The 7,500-nt window shown below is 43.8% G+C and overlaps 5 non-coding genes and 1 pseudogene across 5 annotated transcripts; all 6 read right to left on the reverse strand.

Annotated features, from left to right (window-relative positions):
* Positions 1 to 5,791: 5,791 nt before the first annotated feature.
* LOC133425636 (5S ribosomal RNA) lies at positions 5,792 to 5,910 on the reverse strand. The gene has a single exon (XR_009771106.1). It is a non-coding gene; the product is annotated as a 5S ribosomal RNA (ribosomal RNA).
* A 199-nt stretch (positions 5,911 to 6,109) lies between these two features.
* On the reverse strand, positions 6,110 to 6,228 carry LOC133426054 (5S ribosomal RNA). Its single transcript, XR_009771493.1, has one exon. It is a non-coding gene; the product is annotated as a 5S ribosomal RNA (ribosomal RNA).
* A 199-nt stretch (positions 6,229 to 6,427) lies between these two features.
* LOC133426234 (5S ribosomal RNA) lies at positions 6,428 to 6,546 on the reverse strand. The gene has a single exon (XR_009771666.1). It is a non-coding gene; the product is annotated as a 5S ribosomal RNA (ribosomal RNA).
* A 199-nt stretch (positions 6,547 to 6,745) lies between these two features.
* Positions 6,746 to 6,864, reverse strand: LOC133425657 (5S ribosomal RNA). The gene has a single exon (XR_009771127.1). It is a non-coding gene; the product is annotated as a 5S ribosomal RNA (ribosomal RNA).
* Positions 6,865 to 7,063: 199 nt separating this feature from the next.
* LOC133425668 (5S ribosomal RNA) lies at positions 7,064 to 7,182 on the reverse strand. The gene has a single exon (XR_009771140.1). It is a non-coding gene; the product is annotated as a 5S ribosomal RNA (ribosomal RNA).
* A 217-nt stretch (positions 7,183 to 7,399) lies between these two features.
* Positions 7,400 to 7,500, reverse strand: part of LOC133425732 (5S ribosomal RNA) — a 109-nt pseudogene continuing 8 nt past the window's right edge.

A 7,500-nucleotide genomic window follows, 5' to 3' on the forward strand; every position in this document is an offset into this window, starting at 1 on the left:
GATTTGCACATAGTGGCATTTCAAAACCCAGCATCATTCGTTCAGCCATCCCACAGGGTGAAAAATCATTCCAACTATATGATTACTGTGCACAATTTTCAAAAGATGAAGTAGCCAAAATTTTTTTTTTTTTTTTTTTTTTTTTTTTTTAAACACACAATTTCCCAACTACACAGTCCAAAAAGAGCTACCAATTCCACACAATCCTCTTTTCTTTATCAAGGGACAGGAGAGTGGCATCCTTCACATACAGTCGTTCAAAATGGTCTACCCCATGTATCAACCTGTATCGAATCTGTTTCTTTACTATGTTTTGAAAAATCGGCCATATTGCAATAACCCTTCGTTCGAAATGTGCCTTGTTTCTTCGTGCCCTTATTGCCCATCGTGCATGGCTCAACATAAATCTGCACAGCATTTCGTTTCTAATTTTACTGTATTGCCAGTTTCCAAATAAAAGAAAAAACTCCCATGAATCCCTTCCGTCCCACACCATTCCCAATTTTTCTATTAAACATTTCTTCAATAACCCAAAAAAGCCAGATAACTCAGGACAAATATCAAACATATGCATCAGCGTTTCCGGCAATAAGCCACAAACATCACAATCTCTGTCTACAGCTTTATCCAGTTGATGTAAAACCACATTAGTAAAAATTTTATTGTGTCTTATTTTGAAATCATTGTCCTCAGCCTCGATGCTGTTACCCTGTACTTTCCATTTCTCCCATATTTTCCACCCCTCTTTCTGTGGAAAGACCTTGCTCCAATACGACAAGGAGGCCGGTGATTTCGTGACGTTCACTAAAAAACGCTCGTAGATTTCCTTGCAGGAGATCAGACTGAAGCTCTTGTTTTCCCCCTCTCGCTTAATTCCCAGCTCTGGGAGTTTGCTTGTCCTATCTCTAGCTGTACCTGTTTCTATCAGCCTTCTCCATTGTTGTGGGATACTTCTCTGAATAGTCTTATAATAATTCTCTATGACCGTGTATGTTGAATTATAATCAACTTCCCTTATACTATCCACCACGGCCTGCGTCGGCAAAAAACCGGGCACAAATTCATACATTATATCTTTCAGCTGTACTAGTCCAGCTCTTATCATTTTGTTATTATACAACATTTTATTTTCTTTCTTTATATATTTATTTAAAAATATCGGCAGTTCTCTTATTAGGCTTATAGAATTCGCCTCATATTCTATATGCTCCAGGAAGCCAGCTTGTGCTTCGAGGACCTCCCTATAAAATAATGGGACTCCCGCTGTCATCGGCCTCTTCGGTTTCATAAGCAAGACAAAATCTCCTATTCCGAGCACTCGATTTAAAAAAAACCGCATAAGACCCTTCCAGCCGTAAGCCGTGTCATCGCACAGATATTTTCTGACCAATTTAATCCTGAAAGCATTTTTCTTACTTTCTATGTCTAGTAATTTTAGCCCTCCCTCTTCATATTTCCCTATTAATGTTTTTCTTGCGATTTTCCCCACCGTTGTCCCCCACAAGAAAACTGTCATAATCTCATTTAGTTTGTTTAGTGCCCATAAGGGTAGATCTATCACTGTGAGTGCATAATATATTTTAGACATTACCAAGCTATTTAATACCACCACCTTCCCATTGAGTTTCAGGTTCCTCATTCGCCAATAGCACAAAATTGCTTCTATCCTTTTAATTATACTAGTCCATGTCATGTCCCTGGCCGTTTCACTGTTTACCCCAATGTATGTACCCAATATTTTGATATGTTCTGCTTGTAATTGTACCGGTAATTCATTTTGCGGCGGTCCCTTCATATTGATGAACATGATTTCTGATTTATCTGGATTTATTTTAGCTCCTGAGGCTCTACCATATCGTTCTACCAAGTTTATTATTCTATGTACACTATTTATGTCTTTAATCAGTAACGTGGTATCATCAGCAAACTGTTGTATGGTGCACATCTCCCCTCCAGGTAATTCTATACCTTTTATTTCTGAATCTTTTTTAATAAGGACACCCAGTGTTTCCACGATTATTGTATACAAAATTGAGGACAGTGGACATCCCTGTCTCACCGACCTTCGAAGCGGAAAAGGATCGGTAACCACCCCGTTACACTTCACACTGCCAGTGGCGTTGGCGTACATTAACCTAATCCACCCGAGAAAACGCGCTCCAAATCCCACCCTCTCCAAAACTTTGAACATAAATTTGTGTTCGACTCTATCAAAGGCTTTGTTGAAGTCCAGTGAGACCAGAATGCCCTCTTTGCTGGTAGTTTTCAAAAATTCTACTGTGTCTCTGACAGTATTCAAAATATCTGAAACTTCCCTTCCCGGCACACTATAAGCCTGAGAGGGCTCTACGATAGTGTGCACGACCTGTTTTATTCTGTTTGCTAGTACTTTCATCAATATTTTGTAATCCGTGTTTAGTAGTGTTATAGGCCTATAATTGGCTAGATTTCGTTTATCCCCTTTCTTATATATGATCGTTATGATCCCTCTTGCCATAGATGCCGGCACGGATTGTGTTAATTCTATTGTTCTGTATAAATGTAACAATATTGGTTTCAATATATCACTAAATTGTTTATAAAAATTCGCTGTTAGTCCATCACTACCTGGACTTTTATTTAGTACTAATTGTTTTATTGCCAAATCAATATCCTCTTCCTTCATCTCCTGGTCGCACATGAGTGTGTCTTCTTCAGCTAACTTCATCTCACATTTTGCCAGGATCTCCTCTGTTATCCCATCATCTGTCCCCTCTGTTTCAAAAAGATGGGTATAATAATTCTGGACTGTCTCTAAGATCTCTACAAAGTCAGCTGTTGTCTCTCCCTTTTCATTCATCACTTCCGCTATGTAGCATTTGTTTTGCCTTCTTTTTTCCAAGTTCAGGAAGAAGCCGGTATTTTTTTCTCCTTCCACCGCATACTGCGCTTTGCTCCTTAATATAGCCCCTTCGCATTTCAACCTCTCCAACTCTTTTAACTCGGTATGCAATCTTATTAACTTATTCCCCTCCGAGCCTTTCTGTCTCTCAACCTTTTCGATTTCTGCTCTTAGCATTCTTTCTTTCTTCTGTTGTCTCGCCCGAAACCTTTTCGCATATTGTATGGATTTCCCTTTTATTTTTGTCTTCAAGTCCTCCCAGCCTTGTATTATATTCTTTTCAAAACCCGGTTGTGAGCTTACGCTCAAAATTAGTTGCCTAATGGCTCTATTATAATTCACATCGTACAAGAGATGTGCATTTAAGTGCCATGTCCCCCCTCCCCTTTTCTCTTCCTGTTCCCCCATTTCTAATGATAGTATGGCGTGATCGCTTAAGTGTATCCATTTATAATCCACATTATTAAATAATCGTATATGCGATGTCTTCGTTAAGCACAAATCAATTCTGGTTCGTTTTAGAACCCCTTGAACCACTTGCGCCCTTGAATATTGCCTCTTATCAGGATTTTTCACTCTCCATACGTCGCACCAGTTGTTAACCATCATAAAGTCATTTAGAACCTTTCTTGAGGCATCTTGTCTCCATACACAACTTTCGTTTATATCCAGATGACACAATTTCACATTAAAATCTCCTATTATAACATCACACTTTTCGGCTATTTTATAAAATTTCCTAAAGAAGGCTGTGCGATCGCCTTCTGTATTCGGTGCATAGACATTTAAAATATTATAATTCACATCCTGAGCTACACAATCTATATTAATCCATCTTCCTTCTCCATCTTTAGCCCTCATCGTGGCCTTAATTCCACTGTCCCTTTTACACAAAATCGCCACTCCCCTTGCAATGTTAGTTCCATGGCTAGAGAAACATTCCCCATCCCACAGCTTTATCATGTCTCGCTCCGTTACTGCATCCCAATGAGTTTCTTGTAAGCATATTACATCTGCCTTACTTAATCTTATCATGCTTTCGAACTTCGTCTTGTCTCTCAGCCCGTTTGCATTAATGGATGCCACTGTTATTGGCATTAAGACCATGATAAGGAGGAGAAACGGACCATCACCGCTGGATATTAGAAGTTTCCTCATTGTGCATACGTTTCTTCTGTGCTCGCCCTTTTCTCGTACCTGATCTTTTCCTCGATATCCCCCTTGCTCCGTTTCCGGTCTCCACGTCCTCCGTCTCAGCAGGATTCTCACCACCCCGCCTGGTGACTCTCTGCTGCGCACAAGGAAGCGACCCCCCGCTGCTTTGTCCTTCACCCCAATCTTGTCCGCCTCGTTCCTCCTCATCTCCACTGCTCCCCTCCTTTGCATCCTCTGCGACATCTCCTCCCTCGTCACTCCCTGCTTCCTCCATCGATTCCTCCACCGCTTCCTCCTCCATGTCCCCCACCAGGCTCTCAACCTCTCCTTCTCCGTCTTCCTCCTCCTCCTCTTCCTCCGCCGCCTCCTTCTTTTCTGCCTCGCTCTCCTCCACCAACTCCTCCGTCTCCTCCTTCTCCTCCTTCTCCTCCTGCTCTCCGCCGGTTCGTTCCGTCATGCGTGCACATTCTCTTGCATAGTGTCCTTGTTTGTTACATTTGAAACACAGGAACTCAGGACATTCCCGCAGAATGTGCCCCTGCTGTAGGCACAGTCTGCACACCCTCATTTGGTTGTTATGGATGATCCTGAAATACTCCGGACCCTCGAGCGTGTCAAATTTCGTGCTATACGGCAGAGCCGCCACCGACTCTGGGAACCTGACTTTCAGGAACCTGGTGCCGTCGAATATGTCCGTGCCAGGCCATTTTCTCTTCTTGATTGGTGAGACCGGCTCTACTCCCCAATGTGCCAGCTTTGTGAAAATCTGCTCATCAGTGATATAAATAGGAAGACTTAAAAATGAGACCACTCTCGTGTCCTTCATTATTTCAGAGGCGATCACTCGCGAATCTCTTATCTTGAAACCATCTAACAGTCTGTTTTTCCCGTGCGGGTTGCCCATTGTTAGTTCCCACTTTCTGTCCGCCTTTACTCGGCAGCCAACGACACGACCGCATGTAACACTCACAGCTTTCAAGAGTTCCATGAGGGAGATGGCATCATCTCCCTCTATCTCCACATTTACTACAAGTTTTTTCTGGTCTTCCGCTTGATCCCAACATTCTTTTGCAGCTCTCGGCTCCGCCACCCTTGCTGCCGTCTCCTCCTCTGCCCCCTTCCACACCGCTCCGCTGTGTTGTCCTCCCGTCCTCCTCTTCTCCACTTTCTCTGCCTCGGGCCCCTCTCCCGCTCTCTTCTCTTTCTCTCCAGCTCCGACCATTGCGCGGGCCATCTTTTGCCTTGGGATCCCCTCCGACTCCATTTTGTCCGTCATAGCTGAGCTCATGTCCAGTCCGTTATCCACCTTCATCACCGAGTAATCCGTTTTAGTTTTTTTATACTCCCTTGGAGTAGCCCCCCTGCAGCAACTGCTGCCGGGGGAGGTGTTGTTGTTCTCCACTTCTCTGAGCCTTTTTCGTTTGTTTTCCAATCTGAACTTTGTCCCTCCTTCATCCACCATGAACCAAACTGCCACGTCACTCTTCCTGCACAAACAGGAAGTCAGAGGGCGTGGCCAGGCTGGTATGGCCGTAAGCTGAAGCTGCAGCTTGAAATACCTCTTATATGGAGTTGAAGATAAGTCATATAATATAAGTCATTGATTTGTTGGTGATAATAATTTAGAAGCGCTTATTTGTTGGAGTTAAAGTGCCTTAACCATGTGAAAAACACTTTTGGACGTGAGCTGTCGCTGTTACCACGTTGAAATATGTGTGGGTAGATTAAGCGAGAGCGCTCTCTGCTGGTTGAAAATGCTTACAGCACCTGGTATTCCCAGGCGGTCTCCCATCCAAGTACTAACCAGGCCCGACCCTCCTTAGCTTCCGAGATCAGACGAGATCGGGCTCATCCAGGCTGGTATGGCCGTAAGCAGAAGCTGCAGCTTGAAATACCTCTTATATGGAGTTGAAGATAAGTCATAGAATATAAGTCATTGATTTGTTGGTTTTATTTGTTGGAGTTAAAGTGCCTTAACCATGTGCAAAACACTTTAGGACGTGAGCTGTCGCTCTTACCACGTTGAAATATGTGTGGGTAGATTAAGCGAGAGCGCTCTCTGCTGGTTGAAAAAGCTTACAGCACCTGGTATTCCCAGGCGGTCTCCCATCCAAGTACTAACCAGGCCCGACCCTGCTTAGCTTCCGAGATCAGACGAGATCGGGCTCATCCAGGCTGGTATGGCCGTAAGCAGAAGCTGCAGCTTGAAATACCTCTTATATGGAGTTGAAGATAAGTCATAGAATATAAGTCATTGATTTGTTGGTTTTATTTGTTGGAGTTAAAGTGCCTTAACCATGTGCAAAACACTTTAGGACGTGAGCGTTCGCTGTTACCACATTGAAATATGTGTGGGCAGATTAAGCGAGAGCGCTCTCTGCTGGTTGAAAAAGCTTACAGCACCTGGTATTCCCAGGCGGTCTACCATCCAAGTACTAACCAGGCCCTACCCTGCTTAGCTTCAGAGATCAGACGAGATCGGGCGCATCCAGGCTGGTATGGCCGTAAGCAGAAGCTGCAGCTTGAAATACCTCTGATATGGAGTTGAAGATAAGTCATAGAATATAAGTCATTGATTTGTTGGTTTTATTTGTTGGAGTTAAAGTGCCTTAACCATGTGCAAAACACTTTAGGACGTGAGCTGTCGCTCTTACCACGTTGAAATATGTGTGGGTAGATTAAGCGAGAGCGCTCTCTGCTGGTTGAAAAAGCTTACAGCACCTGGTATTCCCAGGCGGTCTCCCATCCAAGTACTAACCAGGCCCGACCCTGCTTAGCTTCCGAGATCAGACGAGATCGGGCGCATCCAGGCTGGTATGGCCGTAAGCTGAAGATGCAGCTTGAAATACCTCTTATATGGAGTTGAAGATAAGTCATAGAATATAAGTCATTGATTTGTTGGTTTTATTTGTTGGAGTTAAAGTGCCTTAACCATGTGCAAAACACTTTAGGACGTGAGCTGTCGCTCTTACCACGTTGAAATATGTGTGGGTAGATTAAGCGAGAGCGCTCTCTGCTGGTTGAAAAAGCTTACAGCACCTGGTATTCCCAGGCGGTCTCCCATCCAAGTACTAACCAGGCCCGACCCTGCTTAGCTTCCGAGATCAGACGAGATCGGGCGCATCCAGGCTGGTATGGCCGTAAGCTGAAGCTGCAGCTTGAAATACCTCTTATATGGAGTTGAAGATAAGTCATATAATATAAGTCATTGATTTGTTGGTGATAATAATTTAGAAGCGCTTATTTGTTGGAGTTAAAGTGCCTTAACCATGTGAAAAACACTTTTGGACGTGAGCTGTCGCTGTTACCACGTTGAAATATGTGTGGGTAGATTAAGCGAGAGCGCTCTCTGCTGGTTGAAAATGCTTACAGCACCTGGTATTCCCAGGCGGTCTCCCATCCAAGTACTAACCAGGCCCGACCCTCCTTAGCTTCCGAGATCGGGCTCATCCAGGCTGGTATGG

The sequence above is a fragment of the Cololabis saira genome, unplaced genomic scaffold (assembly GCF_033807715.1).
Source record: "Cololabis saira isolate AMF1-May2022 unplaced genomic scaffold, fColSai1.1 scf025, whole genome shotgun sequence".
Classification (NCBI taxonomy): Eukaryota; Metazoa; Chordata; class Actinopteri; order Beloniformes; family Belonidae; genus Cololabis; species Cololabis saira.